Genomic DNA, 27475 nt, shown 5'->3' with positions numbered 1-27475 from the left:
GTCTCCCTTACCTCACCCTTCAAACCAGAACACAGTAGTGCTTAACACTGCTGTTATGAGGCAGAAATAGGTGTAGCGGTGGTGCCGCCGGAACCGAACCATAGAAGGTTCTACCACCTTCAAAAATGTAAAATAAATAAATGTTTAAATTACTCGCAAAACTATTTAATTATCGCTAGTCGCATACATCTTATAATCATAAAAGTAATTAAATGTACGCACTAATTCCTAGTTTCAGTGAGCGCACAAATAAATATACCTTCACTAAATTTGTAATTAAATTCCTGGCGCTGTTATAATTAAACATAACCACAAAGGTTTCGAGCTAAATTCCACTAATTTAGGTCCCCATTTGTTAATTGTCACGGCTTGCAATGTGAAATATCGTTATTATGCATATAATAGGCTTGCAATGTACCTAACACTAGTGTTCTATGGACCTTCATATCTATGGACATTTGTAGTTAACCACAAATACAATCGGGGTCCAATCTCAAGTCGACCAGATGCGTTGACTGATTGCCAAAGTCTATGCTACAAGAACCGCTTTCCATTACGTGAACTGAACGTTGGTTGCACATGTATTTCATAAAAGGACCTTCTCGAACTAAGTCATATACACTTAATTTGACAACCTACACAGAATAGAGAGAGCCACGTTCCATTGTTCTGCTTGCAGAGGGTTTCGGAAACGATGTGCGACAAGGCAGATATCTAAATGACGATTTGAAAACACGGTTGGGCTCTGATATGTTTGTACCTTCTGTTTGTATGCCCTCAACCGCGTTAAGCTCACCATTAGTCTCAATGATGCGCTGCTATGATTCTCCGTAACATAGATGCTATGACCACACATAGACGAATACATAAACACCCAGACCCAGAACAAATATTTGTCGGGCAGAGAATCGAACGCGGAACCCTTTGCGCCTCAGACCGGTGGCCTCTCCGCCATACGGGAGAAGAAGAACAAGAAAGCAATATTACTTCTTATTATTCTTCTACTGCAGTATAGATGCAGTAGACAGACAGTATACGCCTCTAAGTCGGACGGTGATTTTCTATTTAAAAGAATCGATAACACAACCTAAAGATTTCGCTCGATAGTCCGTGCCAGCCCTGTTCGAACAATACCTGCCTCTGTGAACAAAGTTCTGCATTTAGCTCCAACTTCTAGCCCCGAGCTAATGAAGTTTGATGTTGGGCTAGATATTGTAGTTCCAAGATTTCAATTAGTTTTGTTTTTAACTAATTTCATTAGGGATATCTCTGGGCGTGATGAAAAGTTAAATTTGAATAATAATGTTCGTTATTAATCATAATTTTCGCTATTTATACTCGTACATTAAGAAATTGCAAATTTATATTTAATTAAAGTTTTTTGTTTATTTAAAGAAGTTTACTGCCGTAGGTATAACATGATTACACGTGATTGACTACGCGTATAATATGATTACAGTATCTGTAAGGTAGTTTTCGTATGGCAAAGCTTTTTGATTGGTTAAATATAGAGTTAGGATTATCAATCGTCTATCCATATTTCAATACAGTAAGTCAGGTGACTTGCTCGGTTTTGAATAACAATAGTACCTTTATTATTTATTTTTAAGAATAATAAATTCATGACACTATTTTATAAGGTTTTTTTTTATGAAGACGTAAGCATTATAGTGTTAATTCTAATAAAAACGTTTTGCTGACCCCGCCCTAAAACCAAACCAATTAAGTCACACGCATCAACTATTTATCGAAACACTATTAATTTTCATTACAAGGAAACAACAAAATTACACGACGTAAATGTCAATGTATTTACTTTATTGACATTTAAAATTTTCCGTGAGTCAAACTGAAGCCACGTTAGATCTTAATTTATCGGGGCGAAGGCGAGCTTGCCAAATTCTGTCAGAAACTTCTAACAGTTGACACGGGGTCGCAGAAAAGTTTGTTCGACGTTTCGTCGCCTTAATTACCTACGAATTACTGGACTGTCGTACAGAGAGCGGGCAAACGAAAGGTTTTTCTGAAGAGATAAATATGACTAACTATATTTATATATGGATAACATTATAACCTAAAGGTACTGTGCGTAAGCGGTACAAACTGGGGCTTTAAGCCCTTACTTGTCCTTAGTATGTGGTAGTAAAGTGATTTTCAGGATTATATTGGCAGCAGGCATATTAAGGATGTCCCTGTAGTTCCGGGACCAGAATAGGGCTACGGTATCCTCTGCCTGTCGTAAGAGGCGACTAAAAGGGGGCTTCCGGGGTTGCGGACGGCAAGAGTGGGAGCTCAAACCGCCCGGCCAGCGACCCCGGGAAGGACGGCGGTATGTGTGGTCGCATACCGTCGTGCACACCAGACGGTGTGGTGAGCATCAAGCTCACCTGGGCGGAGCCCGACGGGGCACAGCGCTAAGAGGACTCCGGTTGCGTTCCGTTGGAGATCCCGGAGTCCTCTACACAGCGCCGAGGACGGCCACCGGGGGGGTTTTAGTGCGGTAAGAGTCCCACATAACCCCGTGTCGCTCCCACGGCACCGGGTACCTTTTGAAGGTTTCCCCCTCGTTAATAAAAAAAAAGGAATATTAAGGAATTTTAATACTTATAGTAAATAAAATAATCACATTTTTTAGCTTGCCTTTACCGACGCTTCAATATGGTGTGCTTTAGTTATTTCAAAAAGCCATTCGTACATCTTATGTATGTATTTACATTTAATTTAGTGGAACTAATCTTTCCATGAAACTTTTTTTTCGCATCAGCTCAAAATGTATTCGTTACTAGTCAACGGTGGTTAAACTTCCTTATTCGCGAATTAGACGAAAGGATGTATTTTTGTTTCGTTTCATTCAGGCTTCATTAAAAATAGCTCGCCTGTTGTACAACGTCAAAGGGGAATTTAAAACTTTACAACAAACAGTTCGCTAAGCAAAAAGGTTTCTTTACCATTGCAACATTTATGAACGCAAAATAAGTATATTATGATAAAGTACCTTTATAGTGGTAAAATTCCAGGAAAAAAATGAAATAGAGCGAATTTAAATTTAATCAGACATTATCATTATCAAATTGAAAATTAAACACATGGAAATTGTGTTAATTTTAAGCTGACAGTGAATCATTGTTGCATTTAAATAAATAATATATTTTAATCAAATAATTATACTATTAGAACCAAATTTATAACCGAAACACATGTAAATTACAGAGAATCGTTTCTGCAAGCTGATAATATAATAGAGAATAATTTTAACTGTCATGAATTCTGCGAATACCAGTTTATAATTTCATTTCATTCGTTTATAATTTCATTTCCGAAATGTAGTGAAATCCAATCCAATGGTATATTGAAAGTAAAATAATCATTATTTAAATTACAATTAATCCAACCAAATTCTTTCTGTAACATCAACAAATTTATAAAAAAGAATAGCTAAAAATATCTTCCAAACATAAATCTAATAAAGGAACCGACGAACTCGAAAGACTCGCGATGACAAACTAATATTTGTTCCATTTTGCTCACAATAGCAAAGTTATTTAAATTTGACGTAACTTTGCCAGCAAGGTACAGCGAAAGTGTAAGCCCGTCGCCAGTTTTATTCAAGGAACTTTCGGGAACGCGAAACAGGATTCCCCGAGAAAATAAGCGCCTGATCGGTAATTACGTAAAGTGAGCGGACATTTAATTTTTAAACGACTAAATATTTCAGTCAGTGGTCCGTGCAACGCCATCGCATTTATGAATATTGAAAAGGAAATTTCAAATACAGAAAGTTTTATTCGACGAGCATTTCTTGTGAAGTCGGTCAAGTGTGATAAAGGAACTCGAGACGCTCGTCCTGTATTTTGTGTATTGGTTCTTCTTTCTTGTGACATTAAGCGGTCTGCAATTACATCTACAAGTTTGATGATGTCAACAATTATTTCACTTTGTAACTGTATATTTGCACCAGTACCTCGAAAAACGACTTTTGATCGATTTTATTATTGTCATGATTTGATTAACCAAAATGTAACACTTTCAACAATGTTATTAGTTATATTATTTCTTTTTATATAACATCAGTAACTATTTAGTAGTTCTATTTTATTTAGCACATAATAAATAGCAAGTATGAAAATGACATAATTTACTAAAATGTAAAACTATTATGTCCTATTAACTATAAAAACTACTTTTATAAAGGAAAATACCATTAAGGTCGACGGCGATCACCACAATGGATGGAATAAAATAAATGGGAGAAGGAATGGAGGTAATAATGACAGTGATAACTATTTGTCTAGTGGCCACAACGACCTAGTCTTAAGATTCGGAACAAAAGCAAGTAATGGAAACATTTGTAAAAAAAACAAATTTTTCGTTTTTTGTGTATTTTATATTAACGGAGGAATTCAGTAAACTTTCTGGCCGCACTTAGATGGTCTCTGCAACTCCTAGGTATATAACCAAATATAACAAGGATACATGAAGATGAGTTGATACCCCTAGGCGCCATGTTAGAATCTAGTGTAAGCAATTTAGAAGGTGGTAGAACGCTTTGTGGTTCGACTCCGGCAGCACCACCGCCACACCTATTTCTGCCTAATAACAGCAGTGTTAGGCGCTGCTGTGTTCTCTTTTGAAGGGTGTGGTAGGGGAGACATACTTTTCCGAGGCGTTCCAGCTTAGTCCTCAGGGGTAGTGGCGCATCTGAGGCAGACATCAGGTAGGAATATCCAATCCTATCTGGGGTTGATTAGAGGTGTCCATGGGCGGCAGTAGCCACTTACCATCAGGTGGACTGCATGCTCGTCTGCTACTCCTATATTATAAAAAATCACTCTTTTCAAACCAAACACAGCGATATTACTTTACGCGTAACAGTGATACCGCCAAACCATAAATAAGTATATGACCTATTATACAAGATATTGTATGCCACGGACAATAATTTACCGACTTTACTTTACAACTTAAGTATCTCAAATAATTAATTTACGTACTCATTTAACAACCTTGCGTTGTGCAAAACTTAATTAAACTTGATTATTTAAAAAATATATTCTCCCGCTGAGCAGGTTAAAATAAACTGAATATTTCCCTTTAATTACACCCCGATAAAATTAATGACCTCTGGAGTAAAGGCTTAAAGCGATGAAAGCATGCACGCCGTATCGCAACAATCTGCAATCTAGCGATTCATTTTACAAAGAAAACGTAATAAAATACCTCCTCATTTCACACGTTATTCCGAAGATAGCGATCTGAGTTACAGGCGAGCCTTTATTATTGTAAACACGCTATATTTCCACGGGATAACCATAATATTGTAAAATAATTAAAATATACAATGAAAGCTAAGACAGGAGATCCTATCTCAAATTGTTTTACAGTCATAACATTATTCTTTGATCTTTATACAACGTTTTGTGTTAGAACTTCATTATGGTTCCTTTTTCGTTTTATCATTTAGGTGCCGCTTTATAAGATTTTGTAAATTATTAATTGTAGATTCTGTATATTTACTCATACTTTGCGGGTTTACAAAGATTGCGTCCGGTTCTGAGTTTTTATCGAATTTAATCCAATTACAATTAAGGAATTAATATAGTTAAATAATTAATTATGTACAATATTAACCTGATAAAACAGTACAACAATAATAAATAAAACAAGTTTTAAAAAACTTAATAATTAATTATAATATGCTTCATCCAAATTGTTGTTCAATACAGGAATTAATTAAATATTTAACAGTAGATATACAGGGAGTTATAACTATATGTCTGAATGCATAATGGCAATAATATTGATAATCTGTGTGATTTTACATTTTTTTTACTAATAATCTTAGTCTAGTAGCGCGATATTCATCAAGCAAATATTTTTTATTAATAAAATATCAGCATCTACAAGAGCAACGATAAACCATAAAACGAAACTCATGGTGATTAAATCTTCCAAACAATTTTCTGGCGAAAGACGTGATTATCTTAAAATTACTTTTATTCAAAAATGTCTCATCTCCCCATAATTCGGTGTTTAGAACCGATCAAATTTCAGCGTAGGCTTATCCGGACCAGTGGCTTAACAAACAGCGATAAAATATTTAGTGTTATCCAAAATAAACAAAATTTTACTTGTAATCTGATATTTTTAAAATAATCTATCGTTCCTGGGACTTTCCGCTTGATAACAATTATTCTTATTAAATATCAAACTATGAATAAACATAAATGCGAAGTAAAAAAATAATCTCTAAATGTTTTTGAGGCTTTTTACGCAGTTCTGTTTTGAAGGTGTTAGAAACCTTTCTGATTTGACTCCGGCGGCACCACCTTCACACCTATTTCTACCTAATAACAGCAGTGTTAAGCACTGCTTTGTTCTGGTTTGAAGGGTGTGGTAAGGGAGACATAAATTTCTGAGACGTATCAGCTTAGTCCTCAGGGGTGGCAGGGGCGCATCTGTGGTCGACCTGAGGCTCGAATATCTACCCTATCTAGGGTTGATTACAGATGTCCATGGGCGGCAGTAGTTTAGAGGTGGTAGAACCCTTTGTGGTTCGACTCCGGCGGCACCACCGCCACACCTATTTCTACCTAATAATAGCAGTGTTAGGCGCTGCTGTGTTCCGGTTTGAAGGGTGTGGTAAGGGAGACATAATTTTTCCGAGGCGTTTCAGCTTGCTCCTCAGGGGTAGCGGCGCATCTGTGGCCCACCTGAGGCTCGAATATCTACCCTATCTAGGGTTGATTACAGATGTCCATGGGCGGCAGTAGCCACCTACCATCAGGCGGACTGCATGCTCGTCTGCTACCCCTATATTATAAAATAAACCTATAAAACAGTCAATAGTAAGAACACTTTACTTATTACTGTTATATGCTTCCCCTCCATGTCATTCTACAGTGAGTGCCGACAAAATCCAATTCCGAGATTAGCCCGAACAAACAGATCGGCGAGTTAAAAAAGAGATTGAGTTTTGGCTTCGTGTCAATTATCATTTTATGAACGTGTGAAAAGGCAATTCGTTCGAAACCAGAGGCGAACCTTACATTTTATATGTCACATAGATTTATTTCCTTCACCTTTCCAGTAAGTGATAATTAATTGAATAAATTATTTTCTAATAAGCAATAATTGAAAATTCAGCGGTGCGTAGTTCGACTCTCGGTCCCGCCGATTTCTCTACATAAGTATTGCCCAAGATATTTTTTTATTTCCTTTCTTATCTTTTGCGGTTGAACCACGCCCCTACTTCGTAATGAGTTTCAATCTTTGTCATCGAGATTTTTTCTTTTTTTTAGCAAATTCAAAAGTTACATAGGAAATATCGAACTCTTCGGTCTCTGTTTATCTATCTTACATGCAGAGGGTTCCGGGTTTCATACCCGGTCAGACAGATTTAAGAATTTAGATTTCTAGGTCATGTAAATTTGCCTTCGTAAGAATCCATGGCACCCACACAGGAAATCCTATTATGGAGCCATGACTGTGGAAATGTTTATAACTATTCATTAAAACACACTTCATAATATCACTACTTACTGTTATATTGTGAAACCCTTGCTACTAACTTAAATTCCACCTCGGTTCCAGGAGCCTTTGTTAAGGACAATTGAACAATGATTTAGGAGCTTCCATGCATGCATGCGGGTAATATGCAGCCTAATATGCATATCGCAATGACGTAGGTAAGATAATTTGCGTGCCAGAACAACAATGGCCGAATTGATTTATATTGGCATAACATTACTTTGCTAAGGTAGAATTTATGGATGCTCTTAAAACTTGACAGGTAACGCTAATTTTAAAATCAGTTTTTTTAGATGTAAGTTTTTTTTCCCAAGTTTCTTGCACTATGTACATTATGACTTAAATAAAGCATGTACGTTAGTGGTTAACTATTTTTTTTATTTAATATTTGGTCTTATGAGTGAAAATAAAAAGTCGTCAGTAGAAAAATGCAGTTTAATGCCGGCGATGCTTTAGCGATTCCTCTGGTGCTTTCAAATGTCCATAGGCGACGTTGACTACTATCCATCAGGCAGCACGTCTGCTTTATCGTTAGGCTCAACTATGAAAAAAGTAACAAGAGATGCTATTTACTATTATTTTTGTGCTCAAGTCTTAAGGTATCGGAAGTCAAAGCTTAACCTAATTAATAAGCACCGGTGTTTGAGTCGATTGTTGACCTGAAGAATACTGCGGTGAACAATCCACGTGGTTGATCAAATTGACCTAAATTCGTTTTCAGAGACAATGACGTATAGGTAAGGTTATCGCAGTATGCCATACGTATCATAGCGGAGAATATATCTTTCGTAGAGATTTTTGGTCTCACTAATTTTTTTAAACAAGAAAATACAACAAACAACACAAGAATTACAAGAAAATATCCAAAATATTTTTCTACCTGTCCTATTTACTTACGTTATATTATAAAATTTTGTGGTGACTCTACTCAGCTCTAGATCCACGAGTTTAAGTCGTCTGTCTGTGTTAGGGTTTTATAAAAGGGATTTAAATATGGAAACCTTACTTAAACACAATTAAACACAATTTTAATAGTATTTAAGGACTTAGCAAAATCGTTATTATTCCAAAGTTAAGTTATAATTATACTGACCACAATTGATATTTTTTCCATTACAAACCTGTCTAACCATCACCCCTGTACCATTTTGCAAAAACTCGTCATAAAAGGCACATACCATAACTGTGTCGTTTGAAAGCATAAAAGCGTCATGTTATTCAGGAGGCCGGGACACAACGGGCACAATGGCACATGGACAACGGGAAAACGGCATTCAATTAAAGCACGCGTTTGACGGATCGAAATAGCGCATGCCCATTGTGCACTTATCACAACCTGCATTTGTTTACGTTTTAACGTACGTGTGTATGTGTGGGTGTGTGTGTGCTGAGCTTTCATAAACCCGTGTTTTTTACAAATAAATCGTCCAATTAAGAATGCATTTCAAATTACTTTTGAATGTGTTTTTCATTCATAAGTTATAGAAAAGGAGCGAGAGAGATATAGAATTGCCGCCATTTTGAAATAAAGTGTTATATTTAGACAAATTCTGTTTTTTAATTAATCAAATTCAGCAGTGCTTAACCAAAATAATAGTATTGCAACGTATATTAATTTCGTTTACAATGATCACTGCTCAAAAAGCGATCCTTTGAAACGGCCTCAAAAATAACCAAACCTTTTGTACTACACCAACATTTTGCAAATACTCGTCATAAAAGGCACATACTATAACTGTGTCGTTTGAAAGCATGAAATAGTCATGTTATTCAGGAGGCCGGGACACAACGGACACAATGGACAACGGGAGAACGGCATTCAATTAAAGGACGCGTTTGACGGATCGAGATAGCGCGTGCCCATTGTGCATTTGTGACAACCTACCTTTGTCTACGTTTTAGCGTACGTGATTTAACCCATTCTTTTACAGACTCGTGCTTTAGATACATTTCTTTGAATATAATAGTTTTGAATACCTAGTGTTGTAAACTAAAATTATTGGCCGTGGGTATGTAACAAGTTTGCAAACTAAAAATGTGGATATCGGTTTAATTTTCACATTACTTTAGATATTTGCCTAAAGTGAAATTGATTTGGTGTCATCTGCGTAACAGATCAATAAAATATTAAATATTAAAGGTAATAATTTAGAAACAATATAATTAGTTGTTTCTAAATTGTTAGGTAAGTTAACAACTTAGAAACAACTAATTATATTGAAATTAAGCACAACCAATAATTAACCAAATAGATTTATTAACTTTTAAAATTCATGAACAGATATAAAAACTTTTGTGGAAGATATGGCAGCACAGTTCCGTTACTTAGTAAAATGTCTCAATTCCGTGATAATATTAGTCTAAAATCATATAACACAGTATTCGTTAAGCCTCAGATCGCAAAACCGTAATATAAAAGAAAAATGTTATTTCATCATTATCGGAAAAGTTAACGAAATGACAAGGGTATAAAAATGCGGATGTGGTCGCGCTTCCAATTCTGGCCAATTTGGATTGCAACGCCATCCTTTCATCTCCTTTGTTCCCGGATGCTGATCGAAACGCGTGCTCTCATTACAGCTGTTTGTTTTGGAAATTTGAAAAGTGCCTGATTCAATTCGCGCGAAAGCCTTATTACTTTGAACAATGCTGTGGATTAGTAACTTGAAATATGTTTTTAGGTATTATTTTGGAAATCTCTTTTTAGGTTAATTAAAACCCTAAATTTTTTTCAAGAAAATGTAAATAAAATAAACGGTAATGAAAAATTAAAAACTTTTAACGAGATTTGTTTCATAGTTTTAGAGATAAGTGAAATTTTTGTTAAATGTTACTTTAGATTTAGCAACCGCAGAAATAACTTTGTTTTTTTCGGTTAGAACTATGATACACTATTTTTACTGACGACGAAATGAGTGTTTATTCCGTTTCGTGTCATTGGTTCTGCGATATGGATTTCGAAGGTTTATCAAGGACCTAGCATATAATTGTGTGTATCTAAAACTCTATTGCTTGAAGTATAGATCCTAAATGGCATTTGCAAATATAGTATCTATTAAATTATGTTTTCAAATCGACGAAAAATATTTTCACAGCGGTTCTAGAGTTCTACAAGTATATAAACGTTCATTAGTTCATAGATTTTCCACAAACAAAACTATGATAAGAGGGCGAGGTAGAGCTTCGAATGAACCATGAAAGGGCACAAAAGAGATGAAAAGACTGAAAAAGGTTGCGATCTAAATTGGCGAGGATTGAATGGAGCCACTCGGTTTGTTCGGCGGCTCATTATCGGCGCGGACGTGGGCCGCATGGCTACATCCGATGCTCATATCCACACGTATCCACACTCTTAGAACAGCATACGAAAGAAGGGTGAATTTATCAAGTGGGCGTGGAGGGCCAATCCGAATGTATAAGGAATACCTAAAAATGCTTAAATGGCAAACAGGGCCGGGCCGATTTTGATAAGTATTAAAGGAAAACCGATTTTATATGCCGGTATGGAAACTTCATTTTGAAAAAAAAATTAGGTACTTATTCTATTTAACGCGTCATCAGATAGTGTAGATGTGTGTACTAAGCCTGACCGGAACTACAAATAATTTATTGTAATTGATAGAAATAACGTTTTACTTCACTATAATTCCAAAATTTTATTTTACAATTGTGCAGCGACCGCTACTTCAAAACAAATTAGTCTGTATGTTTATGTTAATGAGATAATTTAATTTGTCGCCACCAAGCGATACAACTCCACAATCCGGCCAGTCCATTCGCTAATTACCAAATTTCTAGGCCCCTTGTTCCAAATGGCCATAACTCCTAAACAGCTGATGGGAAACAGACACGAGCTTAAATTTAGATGAAATGTTCGTGTATTTTCGGGAAAATTGCCACTCATTCCTTTGTTTAGCCCTGATTATTTAGTGTGGCTATTCATTATGCACTGAATAGATTCGGATTTCACTAATTTAGAAGCGACTGGTTATTCCATGGTATAAAACCGATGATACCGATAACCGATAAAAGCATCATTTTTATTATTATTAAATATAAACAATAAATAATTGTTAAAATATCTATAAATAAACATACACTTAAATAAGTAAAGGCACTTGAATAAATTTGTAAGTATTATATCTTATTCCAAGTAAGAACCATATTTAAGAAAAAGACATTAAATTTCAGACGTTTCAAGAAGCGTTCCTTTCATCCCTGCAACAAAATCATTACGTTCATGTTTTCCGAAAAAAATATTACCCTTTTCCAAGCGATTACGGTCGCTGAAAGGATTCCTGGAACTTGTCAGGGGCGTGATTCGGAGCTTTTTAGTCCCTGGATCATCAGTCTTGGGGAAACTTTTTTGGACGGTCAGAAAAAGCAGTTAGCGCTGAAGATAATATTACTTTCGAAGCAAACATGGCTTGAATGAAAAAATACCGTAAATCCATTTGAGATCGGGCTTTCAATATTGAAAATATACGAGCACAAATACTAGTGCTATTTTGCAAGTGTTCAAAAAGTAACTAGAAAGGTAGAACTATTGAAAGAATTTAATGTTTTAATCAGCACGTGAATCATGCTAACTTGCTAGGTTTAGCTTCGGAAAAAAGTAATAATAAAATCATCGCTATTTTGTTTAGCGGTAAAAAATAAAACAAATGTTACATTCTGTACACAAAGATATGAGATAGAAAAAAAGGGAAGGAAAAGATAAAATATACTATTTCAAGAAATTATTTCTCCGTATGAACTCATCTTAAAACGCTTAAACTGGTAGCAAGTAAGACTCACTTACATTATACTTTAGAAATTCACATGATGTTTCCTTATTATTCTAGCCATTTATCAGCCACGGCGGTTGTGGAAGCCTCCATCGTACTGATAAACTGGCAGATTTACGGCGCCTGCCTCGCACTACCCTGACAACACCGTTACATCCGCAGAGAGGGTACGGCCCTAGTTACAGAGGGCGTATAAAAGACAGATTAGCGAGAAAACAATACGCAGTTAACACTAAAATGTATTTTTAATTTTGCTATACTATACTCAATACCAAAAACGTGGGAAAAGGTTATTTCCTCTAGATGTCGTATTTGAACTAGTGATTTTGGTTTACAGAATCTTGTGAAGTACAATATATGTCAAAATATATAAAAAGACTTAAGAAGCAAGTCATACTTCTGGATCTTGATTTATATTCAAATAATTTCATTTCATATATTGTTTAATAAGTGATGATTTTATTCAAAACCTTAAAAAATTTCATAAATACGTAACAATTAACCTAAGTATGTGTATCATTGTATTAATCTTATCTTATAATCGTAGTGTCTTAAAATAGACTTAAAACTGTAGTTTTTACTTATGAATCTTATTTTAATAGAAACGCAGACAAACCCTGACTTTGGCAAAGGGAGATCTCCCGCCGGGCTAGGTGATCGTGCCCGGGGAGCGGCCGTGCTCCGACAGTCTCAGTTCGGAGCTTGTATTTATGCAAGATGTTTAGAAAACTTCGATAGCGTGATTCACCAGAGCCATCTGTTGACGAGTAGCGGAAAGTCGCTACACTCCATTGCCTAAATTCTAAGATTATTTAAGAAAAAAATAAAAATACTAATCTAGAATCCACTTTAAATTGTAGAAATAAATGCCCGCTTGCAGTAAGACCCTACCCTTGGCCGCAGTAAACAACGCGGGGTTGCGTCCGGGGCGCGGGCGCCAACTCCACCAAATTGAATTATAACTGACGAGAGATAAATAATAGCCGGTCTTATAAGATAAAAGCTTATACGTTCTCATCTTCGCTCTTAATGCATCCGAGTTGTATGACGTGGCAGGTTGAAACTAGGATGGCGATTCTTTCCAAAAAAGATCGATTCTTGAATCGATTCGAATGGAAGTGTAATATATCGATTTCCAAAAAAACGATTTCCAAAGAATCGATTCTCCAAAAATCGATATTCGATCTTTTCGAAAATAGCTAAAAAAAGGTCACCAGGACCAATCCAGCACTAAAATAGGTATCCGTCATCAAAAAATGTCTATAACACATTCAACCAACTTCCAAAAGATCGACTTTCCATTTTTTAGTATAAAAGATCATTTCACTAAATCGGTCCATTACTGGAGATCGATTGAAATGATCGATCATTTTGGCCAAAAATATCAATTCTTCGATTAATCGATTTCAGATCATACCTAGTTGAAACAGACTTTCATTAATCGATTCCAGATCGCCATCCCTAGTTGAAACATTTTTGTTTTTACATTTCGACTTTTTGAACCATTTCGTGAAGATATTTGAATGGTCAAAACTGAAGGATCTGTAATAATTATACCGTAAAAGTAAAAACAATAATAAACTGCATTAAATAAGGTAGAGTGACTTTATTACTTTTTTATCAAACATTAAAAATGTATCGTGAATAGATTTACTTTAAACAGTATTTTAAAACCTGTAGTGTATTTTGTAATCCTTATCCAAATAAAAAATATCAGTTTCAAAATATATTATATTTGATCTACTGAGATAAATTTAATATTTAACTTCTAGACGACCCCTATAAATAAGCCTTAAAGCAATAAATAAAAATATGTTTTTAAATGTGATTCACTGTAAAATAAATATTCCACTAAACTTATATACAACAAATAAAAAATTGTTAGCCTAGATTCAGTAAAGTATTTTTATTAACTTTAATACAGTAAACTAAAAACTACTAAAGATATTCTTCTTTTCAGCGACATATAGTAGAAATTTGAACACAAAACGGCACCTTCCTCGCAGCCAAGCAATGAGTTTGCTGAAGAGGGCATATTTCAAAAACAGTTCCTTTGTAGAACATCGCCCACCGGCCATTATCTGCACGGATCGCAAACTTCGCAAACTGTTAAAAAAGACTAAGAAAACATTTTGTTTTAGTGCTGCAATTTTAACATTAGATTTAGTGGTTTTTTTATACAATAGCGTATCTCATATTAGCTGGTCAATAGTAATAATGATGTTGGAAAGTTAAGTTGTTGTTGGTTAAGTTGGAATTCCTCTGATGAGTGTCTCCCTTATGTTGTAAAGTAACCGAAGTAAGCGCTTAACACTGCTGTTATTAGGCAGCAATAGGTACAGCGGTGGTGTCTCTAGAGTCGAACCTTAAAGGGTTCTATTGCATTTAAGATCTACTATAACGATCCACTTATCCTTTGTGGAAGGGAGAATGATACATACCAGATGGTTTAAAATTTATACCTTCATACATAACGGTAGCGGATTGTTGCAAAGTAGTTTTAATCCTAATAGAACGGATTTCCGCAAAGTAACGTCTGATACAATCAACGTTGTATGAACACAATTAAACAGCACTATTTTTATGAATCGTACGAATATCGCTCTTCTTTCACATAAGTGATCACTGAACAGGGTAAGCCTGGAAGCTTGCCAACGGCGGTGTTCAACTCGTGTTCCGATTCCCCATTGATACTTGTCATGTTATCGACATAAACAAAACACATTATCTCCTCACATATCACAATATTGGGGCATATAGGATACACTTTCTTATGTAGTTTCTTGCGCCTGTTATTTATATCTAATCCATCTATCTATCCGATGTTTTGCCTGTCCAAAAATATCGACATTTGACAATTTCAGCCTACTAGAAATTGGTGTAATGGTTATGTCCCTACGAATGGACCACGAATAGTTCTGTCACTTTGAAGTTACGACACATTTGTTATTACTTTTTGTTGAAGATAGAAAACGAAGGGATTAAAAATTAATATTTTATGTTAACAATGTTCCAAAGCCAGATGATTGATGATTCTTGTATGATGTGTAATAACATCAGTGTTAGTGATGTTGTGTTCCAGTTTGAAAGATATATTGTGAGGGAAACATGTTAGGTACTTATCCAGACGTTCCAACGTAATCCTTAATGTTAGCTATGTATATGTAAGCAACCTAGGGACTTCTGGATTGATTACATCGTTGATCTTACCATCAGATAGACTGCATACTAATTTACTCCACCTATATTATAAAAAGCAAGACTATAGCTAATCCGATGTTTTGCTAACAACTATAGAATGACAAAGAAAGATAAAGCATCGCTGTCTAATAAAAGGAGTGTTAAGTGCTACTGTTATAAGGTCATCATGAAGACACATCGAAGGCGCTCCAACTCAGTCCTCAGAGCTAGCAACGTACTCGTATCTGTAGAAATCTAAGGTGGGACTTATATTATCTGCTATTGATTAAATCATTGATTTTATCATCAGATAGACTACATGTACCTTTGCTAATTTTATATTTAAAAAAAAAAAACAAAAATATAGCTATTCCTTAACCCTGTAAAAGCTAGAGCCAAGTTAAGTATGTTAGAATTTATTAAATGTGAACTTTGTAATAGTTTACTCGCTCCACTATAAAATTACCAGAAGTTACTCTGTCTAATTTTATATCCAACCCTCCTTCGTCTTGCTAAATGAATCTGCGGCGCGCCGAGAGAAGTTGCCGAGTTAGAACATTGTTCAGTGCACTTTCACACATTTTAATTTTATCTTGTCGGTTCATGGGTTTTGAAGAATTTTAAATTTTATAATTTTGTATTTTTATTAATGTATGAATAAGGATATTAATCGGTTAGAGATATATTAGGTTTTGTATAAGGTTTTATGAATTTATCAGGTTGTTTGAAGAAATAAGTACAGTCAATATCTACATAAAGTAAGCGATTACTGTAACGATTAGTCTCAAAGATTTTTAGAACTACATACTAAATACCACACGAAAACTATGGGGGATGTGTAAAAAACCAAATGTTTTTACACAATTTTTGGTCAACCTTGACTGAATGAAAAGTCAATTTAAATGATATTTCGAATAGAATAAATAAAGTCAGCGTTTTTTAAATTTAAATCTTTGGACTAATACCCACTAAGTATGCACATTTAAATAAAGTAGTAAAATTAGTAGGCTACGTGTATACTATATACACGTAGCCTTTATTTAACACGTTACATACTCATGAGAAAAGTCAATAAACTTATTGGCAATGGCCACTCAGGAAACCATCCTCCCTCCAAATACCTGTTCATCCCATAGGAATAAATAAATGGACCATAATATGAATAAAATATGTGGAAAATGGGGAATCAAGGACAACCCAGAGAAATGGAAGTGTTAGTCGCCACATTCTTACTGTGTATTATTACGGTGAAATGGGAAATGACTTTGGATATTTGCTAATAATCGTCATTTTGTCACGTTTGACACGTGAGACATACTTTTCTGAGGCATTCCAGCTTAGTACTCGGTACTCGGCCGACCTCAAGTAAAAATCTAATCTTATTTTGGGGTTGATTACAGATGTCCACGGGCGGCAGTAGACACTTACCATCAAGAGGACTGCATACTCGCTTGCTACTCCCGTGTTATAAAAAAAGACAATCAGACAAATAAGTTCGTTCATATGCATTAACGTAGCATGTGTTTCCTTCCCCACTTGCTCTAGAAATAGTCCCAGCTTCAGCCGCAGTCTGTCTTCTGCTCCATACAGCGTCCACTTTCTTTCTAGAAAGGCCAATGACGTATCTACTGGAGCCTCGGCAATTGGCATTGAACTAACCGCAATTGATGAATAATTTATCAAAACGCTGTTGCGCATCCCTTAGCTCTCAAGGTTAGACAAAGCCTCCTACTTTATCTACGAGAAATGGAATTGTGCTATTGAAGTGTTCTTAGAACAAAGCTGAAATATATACAGAAACATATATAAGACATTCTGAGAAGTAGCCACAATTACACATATCTGTGACTTCAAATGCGTGTAGCATGCTTTAGCGACTACTGAAGTTCAATAGCACGCTTGCATGCTTCTATGGCAGCAACAAAGTTGGTACCTATTGAGCATTTATCTTTAGTTTGAAGTCTATCTATCGTCTATCAGGGTAAAATATCCCTAACTTAAAACCAAAAACAAAGCCTTTAATCTTATTAATACGAATCTAAATTTAAATGCTGGCCTAAAATATTATTTCAGCCCCCATTCTACACAAAACGGCATTAATTAGGTGAACTGTAATTAAAACTCATTATGCCCGGGCACAGATAATTGTGTTAGTGTTATAAATAAAATATTCTCCTTTGTAAAGTACAACAACCCCTTTTATAAGCGTATTCGGTTATTGTGTCACCCCTTCGAATTGACTTTATGGCGGCTTGTTTGAAGTTTTATAGCAGTTGCGAACAACTGCAGTTTTAATTATAACCCCTTTATTGTGGAGAGGCAGTGGTGGCGGGTGCAAATAAACACTGCATTGTTCAATAGATAGCGAAAACACGAGAATGTTTGCATCTCCCTATCACTTTTATTCAACCTCTTTATTTTTCATGGAATTAATGCTTTCAAAATGTTAGTTGAAGAGTTTCGTGGAAATACCAAAGAGATTAAGAAAGCCCGAATTCTGGTCTGTAGCTGTAGACATTAAGAAGATGGGAAAAATAACCTTCAAGAGGCAATATACTTGGAAGAAAATGCAATGAAAGAACCGTCTTTTAAGCTGCAATGTTTTACTTTTCGATGGCAAGTAATTTAATTAGCTTTCTTACTAATTGGAAGACTTAACTGTATTAACTCATACAAATATTTAACTTATTCCAATAACATGACGAAATTTATGTATTATTTTACATCCTTCGAGGGACAAATAAATAGAAGATTGTTCCCTTAACACTACACCCACTACACACCACTCCGAGTTGAAGGGTGCGGTAGTCTTCCATACCACCCTTACCTACCCGGGACGGCCCAACTAAGTCCTCATTGGTTATGCAACTGTCCACAGCTCGGACTCTGATCTTTCCTGAGGTTGATTAAAGATGTCTATGAGCTTCAGAGTAGCTAATGACCATCAGGCGGACTGCAATCTCGTTTGCTTCTTCAATATTAAAAAACGATTCTTCTAAGGCCATAGGCTAATATTTTAACAACCACAAAAATCGTATTAAAATAGAATATAATTTGTGCAATGTACCAGACAAACAGAAAGTTGGGGCGTAATCATGTTAGCAGAATCGCACCGTCAGCGCGAAATCGGTGAACGTGCTCCATTTTTCAATATATTTGCGGAGATAAAACCGGAATTACATTCCACAAATTGAATCATAATCATAAATACGGCAGTTTATGGGTCATCGCCGTGGTTTAACACATAAATAGTTACTCACTCGTACTATCCTTTTTGAACTTCCCCATAATTTTCTTTGCTACACGCATACCCAAGGAATCCCTGACCTTTCTCGAAATTTAATTGACATAAAAATATTTTTAATATATCTTTAGTTATATTAAAAATATTTATATCCTTATATTTGTATCCAGATAAAATATATACAAATTCGTAAGTCAAATCATAAAGTTTTGAACACAAAAGAAATTCATACTTAGACCAGTCGTTTATGCGCCACACTTTTATAGACAAAGAATTTAATAAGAACAATAGGTAGATAGATGATAGCAAAACACACATATATACACAGTACCTACTCTACTCGGAAAACACGGCCATAAATATATCAACCACGTAGCAATATAGGAGCGTGAAATCGGAGACTTGTTCGATTTTTCAATAGATTGCCGGAGATAAAACGGCGAGCATTTGACAAATTGAATCATACCGCAAACGCTAGCTGGAGCTATTAAATTGGAACGTAATGAGCCTTTCGAACGTGTTCCGATTCGGAGTCTATTTAATCAGCTAAAATATTTTTGGTTTGACAGTGACGGTTTCACGTCTGAATTTACGAGAGCAAATAAATTAGAACCACTGGGATAATCAGTAGTACGGCACTGTTTTTACATAATATCTTGGCACGTCAGAACAGTGTCTAGATTTTGCTAGTTTTTTGACGTAGAATCCTATTTTGAAAATTATGATTAAATTACCAGATGAACATACACCCTAGCATTATATTATCGCACATGATTTTATCTGACCTCTTATAGGACAATAGCACTGCTCGATCACGCCTTTTTATACGACATACAAGTAAGTTCTACTTCTTTAGATAAACAAGACAAATTTTAGCAAATACAATTAAAATTCATCACTCTGTATTTCACTTAATTCTCGCTTGAATTTGTATACGAATTTTAACAAAGCTAAAACAAAAATTCACCGGCTCAAAATTGGAAACTAAGATACAAATTGTACACGTAAGCCAACCCTAGGCAGCAGTAATGCGGCCACATCAAAGAGCCTTTGTTGCGCGCGCCGCGGCCGGAGTCTAGGTATGGATGAGTATGGGGCAAGTTGCTACTCGGTGAAACTATTAATAGACGTGAAAATAAACTCATGGAATTTAAAAGTTAACAAAAGTGATGAGTGACGTGAACTTCAGTTGAAAACTTACTTTATCGATTTCTACAAATTAAATGTTATAATTTAACATCTACACAACAGCAACTGAAATACTAAAAAATACTAAAATTTAAATACTTTTATTTGTAATTATAACTAAATCAATAAGCTTAATCTAATACTATTTGTGATAAACACTATTTTTTTCTTTACAATATGTTACACACACGTCGCACAGACGACAGAGAGACATCGTGCAGAGAAATTGAGGTTGGTTTTTTCAACAGGTATGAAATACTGTAGGCCCTGTAACAAGGTATAACCCCCAAATGTCTGGTGAAGTTAACGATAGAGCCCTTCATGGTCCAACTGGGATTCCACAACCGCCACGATTATCGTAGGTCGTTTGGCCATCGTAGTCGTAAGGTGTAAGCGCTCCTATGGAGCTTACGTCACGTGTACTCTTTTACAATGATAAACACGAGGGTGAATTTTTAATTGCTCACCTCTCCGCTCAGGGTCAAGTGGACAACAAAACCAGTGTTCCCCACCGTATCATTTACCTTGTGTTTTAGTACGTTTTTTACACTTTCGGTTGTTGTGGATTTTCTAGGAGTATAACGCCTAATGGTATACAAAAGTGAAGATCTTGCTAATGATTACTGTTTGATTATTAAATCACGAGTGGACTTTGTTATTGACTAACTACAGCTCTGTCTGTTAAGGAATGTTGTATTGAAGGAGTCAATAGGTATATAGTATATACTAGGTTGTTGTAGGTTGTTACCTCCGTGCAACATAGACATACTAATTTATACATATTATGTATACTTCTATATATAGATTTAGACATTAAGCTATACTTATTACACCGTTGGTTACAGTGGTTTGTTTAATTTTATCAAAATGTAAAACGTACTACATAGAACATAGGAAGAGTTCTTTCACACGTCTCTAACATACTCAAAATCAATGTCATAAATTAAAAAAAAACTTACACATATTTGTGGAAATCAAAAGTCCCCAGTTCAGCAGCAAGTTCCCGTTTTATTTGAAGATGAAACAGCCATTAATAACAACCGATTAATATCAGTCAGTAATACTAAACCGGGTGACAAAGTCGAAGTTTGCGGAAATAAAAAGTTGGTGTCAACATCAATCAATAAAGCCTGAAGTTTTATCGAACGCGCAAACATAATCAGTTCACTGACACTCAATACTGTTCAAATTTTAAGCACTCCTAACTTTGTTTGTTGAGTATTTATGAAAATGTTTTATTACTTATTTGAATGGTGTGGAAAAACATGTCAAGGAAAATAAGAAACGGATTCTCTCTAAAAATAATACAGAATGTTTAATATTATGTATTATTTTACAATTAACTCTGACTTCAAAGAACATTTCAGTAGCTATATTGTCTTACAATTCAAAACATAAAAAGTCCATAACATATGACATGTTACATCTCGAAGCATATATCCCTTAAAGCTCAGTAACGTAAGTTCCATTCGTCTTAAAGGTAGACACACGATGCTATGAGTAAAAGCCTTCCTGCTTTCCTATGGACTATTATACACAGCTACAACTCTATTCATCTCGACTCGATGTACAACACAACGTTTGATTTACAACGAACAAACAAGCCTTGCTTGCTTGTTCGTTGTAAATCAATATCATGCTAATAAATCTTTATCGACTTTATTAATGCTAAAACAAGCGACAGCATGTCAATATTCTAGTGTAGAGGCAGAGAGCATCATTCACCTGTCCATTGCCATTTAATTACCGGCGATCATAAAGCAGCCGCGCCGCAGTATCCTTCACAAAATCACTGACCGAATGACACGGTCACGTTCACTCATAATGAGTTTGAAGAACGAATTATTATTACGCTTCGTTGTCAACCCATTACCACTCCTATGAACGGGTCTATCCCCAAAGTGAGTGGAGCTTAGGTCTTCCACATTGGTCAAGTATATATTGATAGACTTCTTACACCTTAGATATTTTCTTAAACTATCAGACGTATCAATTCAATTAAATGACACATATTCTAATATTTACAAGCATAACTTCGAAATTAGAGTTACGTGCCTAAGATTCAAATATCAAACCTCCCATATCGACTAGGGTATCTACTATTAATTACTATTAATCGTTGTTTTGATTTGAAACAGCGAGTATTTGCATTTCAAATAATTCCGATAAAATAATTTGGTACCATTAAACTGATAATTTCATAGAACTTGAATGTCAAAGTGGATCTCTTCAACGGCTAATAATAAATTTCTCGCAATCTCATTGATCTCATTGTATCTTTGTCTATATTGTCTGAAATAAATGCTTATTATTATTATTATTGAGCTTATTTGGTCCAATACATTACATTTGGTGAATAATGTAGTGGATATTACGTTTTAAACAGGTATTGAAATCAATATCCACTTTGTAACTAAATTGAAGTTTATTAGCTAGTTAATTGGAAAGAAGGAAACCCTGGGAGCGGCTTAAAGATTAAATATTATTCAAGTTTCGCCTTAATTTATTTATTGACTTAATCTCTACGTTATGTGTTATATTGCTATTAATCATATAAAGTATTAACTTTATTGTCTGTTACTACTGTTAAAGTTTTAGTATGCAATTATTTAATCAAATATTTGTATCGTGAGAAATAACATGTAAAGCTACTATGAAACTTCATCTTTGAGGACCTGACTCATTGATCAATAAGTGATGATTGTCAGCTTAGTGGTGTGGATTGAAAATAAAACAAATTGTTTAGCATTTAAGCCTCTCACAGTTATCCCGTAGTCATGTGAATGTTTGCAAGGATAATGTAAGCAAAACAAATCCGCAGATCAAACATACGTATAAATTTCAATCAATTGTCAGACAATATCACGCCCAGCAATAATCTGAGTTATCGAGCAATTGCCGAACGATTCCAAGTATCAGACCGTCACCGGGTCATAACCATAAAATTATAGCTTCGACTGCCATTGATCACGCATCAACCCCACTATCAGGCCGTTGTTATGATAATTTTAATGCCCCCTCCCTTCCCTCCATGAATATTCATGTTGATCATTATCATAAACTAAAGGGAGGTCTACGTTATAATGATGGAGCTGCGTTAAGATCTGCCCTAAGCTCTTGTCTAAAGGTTGAGGAATTCCTTGCGATTTAACTACGGCAATGCCCTTTGCTCTACTGTGTTCCTGTTTAGAGGGTGTGTTAAAGGAGACTTAGTTAAAAAAGCATTTGAACTTAGATATAAGGGCCACAACGCATGTATGATCGAATTTGATGGAATTCTAATAGAATCATATTCATTTGACTGTTACAAAAAAATATTTATTTTTACTTTGCGATTATCGTTTGAGATGAACATTTCCTAAAATTGATGCTAGCCTATTTATATCACCTAATCGTATTTTAGTTTCCTAAATGGCACAAATTAGGCAATTCAAACAGATTTCATACAGTAAACTCTCGATAACACTAAACCGCTATCTAGCTACTGTTATGATAATTTTAACGCCCCCCCACAACGCGAGCAGGGCGGTATGAATATTCATAATGGCCATTACCATAAACAAATACCTAAGAGTGGGGCCTACTGCGTTATAACGACTGCGTTAAGACGAAGCGTTATGAAGATCTACGAATTTGAAGGTAATGACGTTATAGATGCGCAACACTTTATTTTGAAGTGTTGTTGATGTTTATTTTTGGTAAACATTTTAGTTATGTACCTTATGTAAGGTGTCGTCAGGGTAACGAAATGCAACACTGATTTTAAAGTTAACTTAGTAAAATTTATATTATGGTAGAATCTGATTAAGAAAATCAGATTCAGAATACCATATTCAGAAATTTATATATATATATAACATAGGAGGAAGGTACATACGGTAGGACAAACGTCCTACCGTATGTACCTTCCTCCCTTGGCCCTATTATATGATTATGTTATATTATTGTATTAAATAAAATAAATAAATGTTATATTCAATTTTGTGTATATGGAACAGTATTACGTTTGATGGACATTGATGTTATTTATCTAGGTACATGAATATTTCCTACTAAAATACGAGTAAATCGTTAGATTCCGTGCCATCTACATTTCGTTTCAATGTTCAAGTTTATTTCAACACATATACATATATCATTCACATCCTCGTTTCTAATATTTATTTACTAACACACATCTAAACGACTGTACACCCCTATTTTAATCCTCGTAGCAGGGGATGAAAATAAACAGTGCGCCCCCTCGCGCAATTATCACAAACAATTAGATGTCGCTGTCACTTCCTGTCACAGCCTCCGCAGCGGATGCGGCGCGAACATAACGCCTCTGGGTGCGATTATACACATACCGATTTCAAGCACCGATAAATTTTCAGACGGAGGGAATACGTATCTACCGATTTTTAGTACCGATTATTGTCATGTACATAGATTATGTGCCAATTTCTGGAACTAAATTATAAATACCGATTTCACGCACCGATTATAATTATGCGAACGGATTCTGTAACTATTGTATACACCGATTATTTTCGTGTAGATAGATTATGTGCCAATTTCTACATCTAAATTATAATCATGTGAAGGGATTTTTTCCTCCGTCCTTATGAATATGGATGTGTTTATTTTAGGTTAGTTTATGGATGTGAAGACTATAGATATAGTTTCCATAGGAAAAGTTCGTCTTTGCACGTAGGTACACCAGAATACAAAATATTTTTGTTTCTTATAATTTCATTCATTGAAAATATATTTTATTTATACTATTTAATTTTATTATACTTTTTATTACGTATTCTTGTTAACCTCATCATGAGTAAAGAAGTAGATATCTTAATTAAGTAATAAATTAATTTACTATAATAAAAAGTCTTTTCGCTTTAAATCATAGTCTCAAGTTCGCGATCTTAGTTATTAAATGAATTAATTAGGCAAGTAGTATCTTATTTTTTTATCATTTTTTTTATCAAAATCCCAAAAGAGAGAACATTTTAATATTTGTTGTGTGTATTACTTTTTAAAATCTAAATAGCACACCAAAGTAATCCAACTGATTTGTAGTAGTTACTACTACACACTGTATGTGTGTGTTGTAGTGGCAGTTCTTGAATTCGTTGAATCTTAATTGAAGTTTTATATTAACTCTTTATAATCCCGAAGTGTCTGCGAGGCCGTTGCAGTATAACTTTATGATGGAAGTATCAAACGGGCATGCAGTCCACGTAATGGTGAACAAATTATAGTCACATAGAAGTTCTACCGAAGGTTGGCGATAGGTGCTTTGCTATCCTCTATAGGTTGGAACGCCTTAGATAAGTGTGTCCTTTCAAACCGAAACGCAGCAACGCTTAACACTGCTGTTATTAGTCATAAGTGTTCACTATGATGGAAGTATCTAACCAGAAAGTAGCCCACCGAATGGTGAAATAATTATCTCCAGACAGAAGTTCTACCGGAGATTGGCGCAGTAGCTTTGCTAACCCTGAGGACTAAGTAGAAACGACTCGGATAAGCGTCTTCCTTACCACACCCTTCAAAGCGGAACACAGCAACTCTTAACATCGCTTATATTAGGCAGAATTAGGTGTTGCTGTGGAGTCTCCAGGGTCGGCTCTCAGTGTTCTATCATCTTTAAAATCCGTAATATACTACAGCAAAGTCATACCACGATACTATCTCATTCCTTCGCATTAGGGGTACTGCAAAGGCAATGAATATTATACAAGTGGGCAATATTGGATCGCCCCGGCAAACCCATTGTGTGAATTCAATACAAAACTTAAACTATGCTCCCCGTTAAGAGCTAAACTTTGACCATTAATTATTTATCGGACCCCGATCATTGCGCAATGCTGTGTTAACTAATTTAAATGTACATGCATTGATCTTGGTAATTAGGTGAGATTTTTAGACATTTTTGTATAGTTCAAGATTCGAATCCGAAGCAAGCTTGTAAGTTTTTAATTAGTGGTATCTAAATATTTTGATTATTATTTGGTAAAGCGATAAACTATAAAATTTTGAGACAAATTAAACACTTATATCAGTAGCTATATACTACACTTACTTTTAAGATTTTCTATGTCTTGATTGCTATTAACACTATACACAAGTATCTAAACATAGACTAAATAAAAAACATTTAATTTACAGTACACAAAAGACAGAATCGAACCCGGAACACAACGCTCCTTTAATCACCGTCCCTACAGATGACCCTTCCCACAATATGACACTTAGGCAATTGTCACAAATCATTTCAATTAAATTCAAATTCGGAACAATTTCTCGCTGACCGGATTACCTAACGAAGTTTAATATGAAACTTAAACTACGCCGGTTACACGAAACTTTAACCATTAATTATAGTTAATGTTATTGGACCTTTGATTACTGTTCACTTTACCGACAATATTTAATTGAAAATAGAATTATATAGCGTTACAAAAAACGTGATATGTAATACTTATACGAGGTGTTCTGAGTTAGTCCTATGGGATAGCAAGGTATCTGAGGCCGACCTCGGGTATATATCTGGACCTAACTGAGGTTATTTATTTTATTATAATACTGGAACACTAAACGAGCTTGCAAGCCACTTGATGGTAAGTATATAACAAAAAAATCTTAATTTTGATTTTATTAGGCAGACATAGGTGGGGCGGTAATGATTCCGGAATCGAACCACAAAGGTTTCCACCGCCCTCAAATTATTAATGTCGATGGTAGTGGCCACATACCATCAGGACTACATTCGTTGTTTCTATATATAACATGAAGGAGCACATTTTATCCTCTGCATATAAATTTAAATTCATTACTACTTAACAGTAAAAACGTTTAGTGCCAAACTTTGTCCATTAATTTATCAGCGAGGCCCCAGTTACTACGCAACACCATATTGTATTAAATTAACCTAGTTTTAAGATCGTCTAAGTACCCGAGACCTGACGAACCTTGAAGCTGTATGGTTTCATTAATTTTTATAAAGACTTTGCTAAAAGAATTACCCTTAGAATACCAACATAAATATATTAGCAAGTCCTCATTTTGTTTTTGGTAAATTCATTAATTTATTATTTTTAACTGTGATTTTTAACTTATAACTTTATAGAAATATTTTCGAAAGAAGGTCAATCACAGTTGTCTAAAGTAGTGACTATTCAACAATGTGACAAATTAATCTAAAAGGTGATCAATAAAATATAAAATGTAATTTCTAATAATCTGATTTAAATTTAGACATAAACTTTTGCCATTAATATTAAGTCATTTGCGCGACATACCATTGTAGTAACAAAATTAATAGTGGCTAGATATATTCGTCATAGAGTTTTGACAAGACTATTGTCTAGACGTCCCTTATCTAGCGAGGTCCCTAAAACAATACCAGACCGCAGATTTAGATAATAAAAATGCCGAGATAACTAGAATTAAATGTCAAAACTTCCAACATTTTTAAAAGATCGATTAAACTCTAAAGTAAACTCAAAATTCTTTCTCTAATATTTCATTTATTAGTTATCTTTAATTTTAATTGATTATTAAA

The 27475-nt window shown here is 34.9% G+C and overlaps 1 protein-coding gene across 3 annotated transcripts in view; it reads right to left on the bottom strand.

Annotated features, from left to right (window-relative positions):
- The window catches only part of LOC140756562 (zwei Ig domain protein zig-8), a 468720-nt gene that overhangs the window by 308590 nt on the left and 132655 nt on the right, over positions 1-27475 (bottom strand). The window lies entirely within an intron of this gene.

The sequence above is a fragment of the Epargyreus clarus genome, unplaced genomic scaffold, assembly GCF_041222505.1.
Source record: "Epargyreus clarus isolate Ecla_fem2 unplaced genomic scaffold, WU_Ecla_fem_2.2 ptg000003l, whole genome shotgun sequence".
In the NCBI taxonomy this organism is placed as follows: Eukaryota; Metazoa; Arthropoda; class Insecta; order Lepidoptera; family Hesperiidae; genus Epargyreus; species Epargyreus clarus.
The sequence above is the reverse complement of the archived record's forward strand: the minus strand, read 5'-3'. Positions and strand labels throughout refer to the sequence as shown.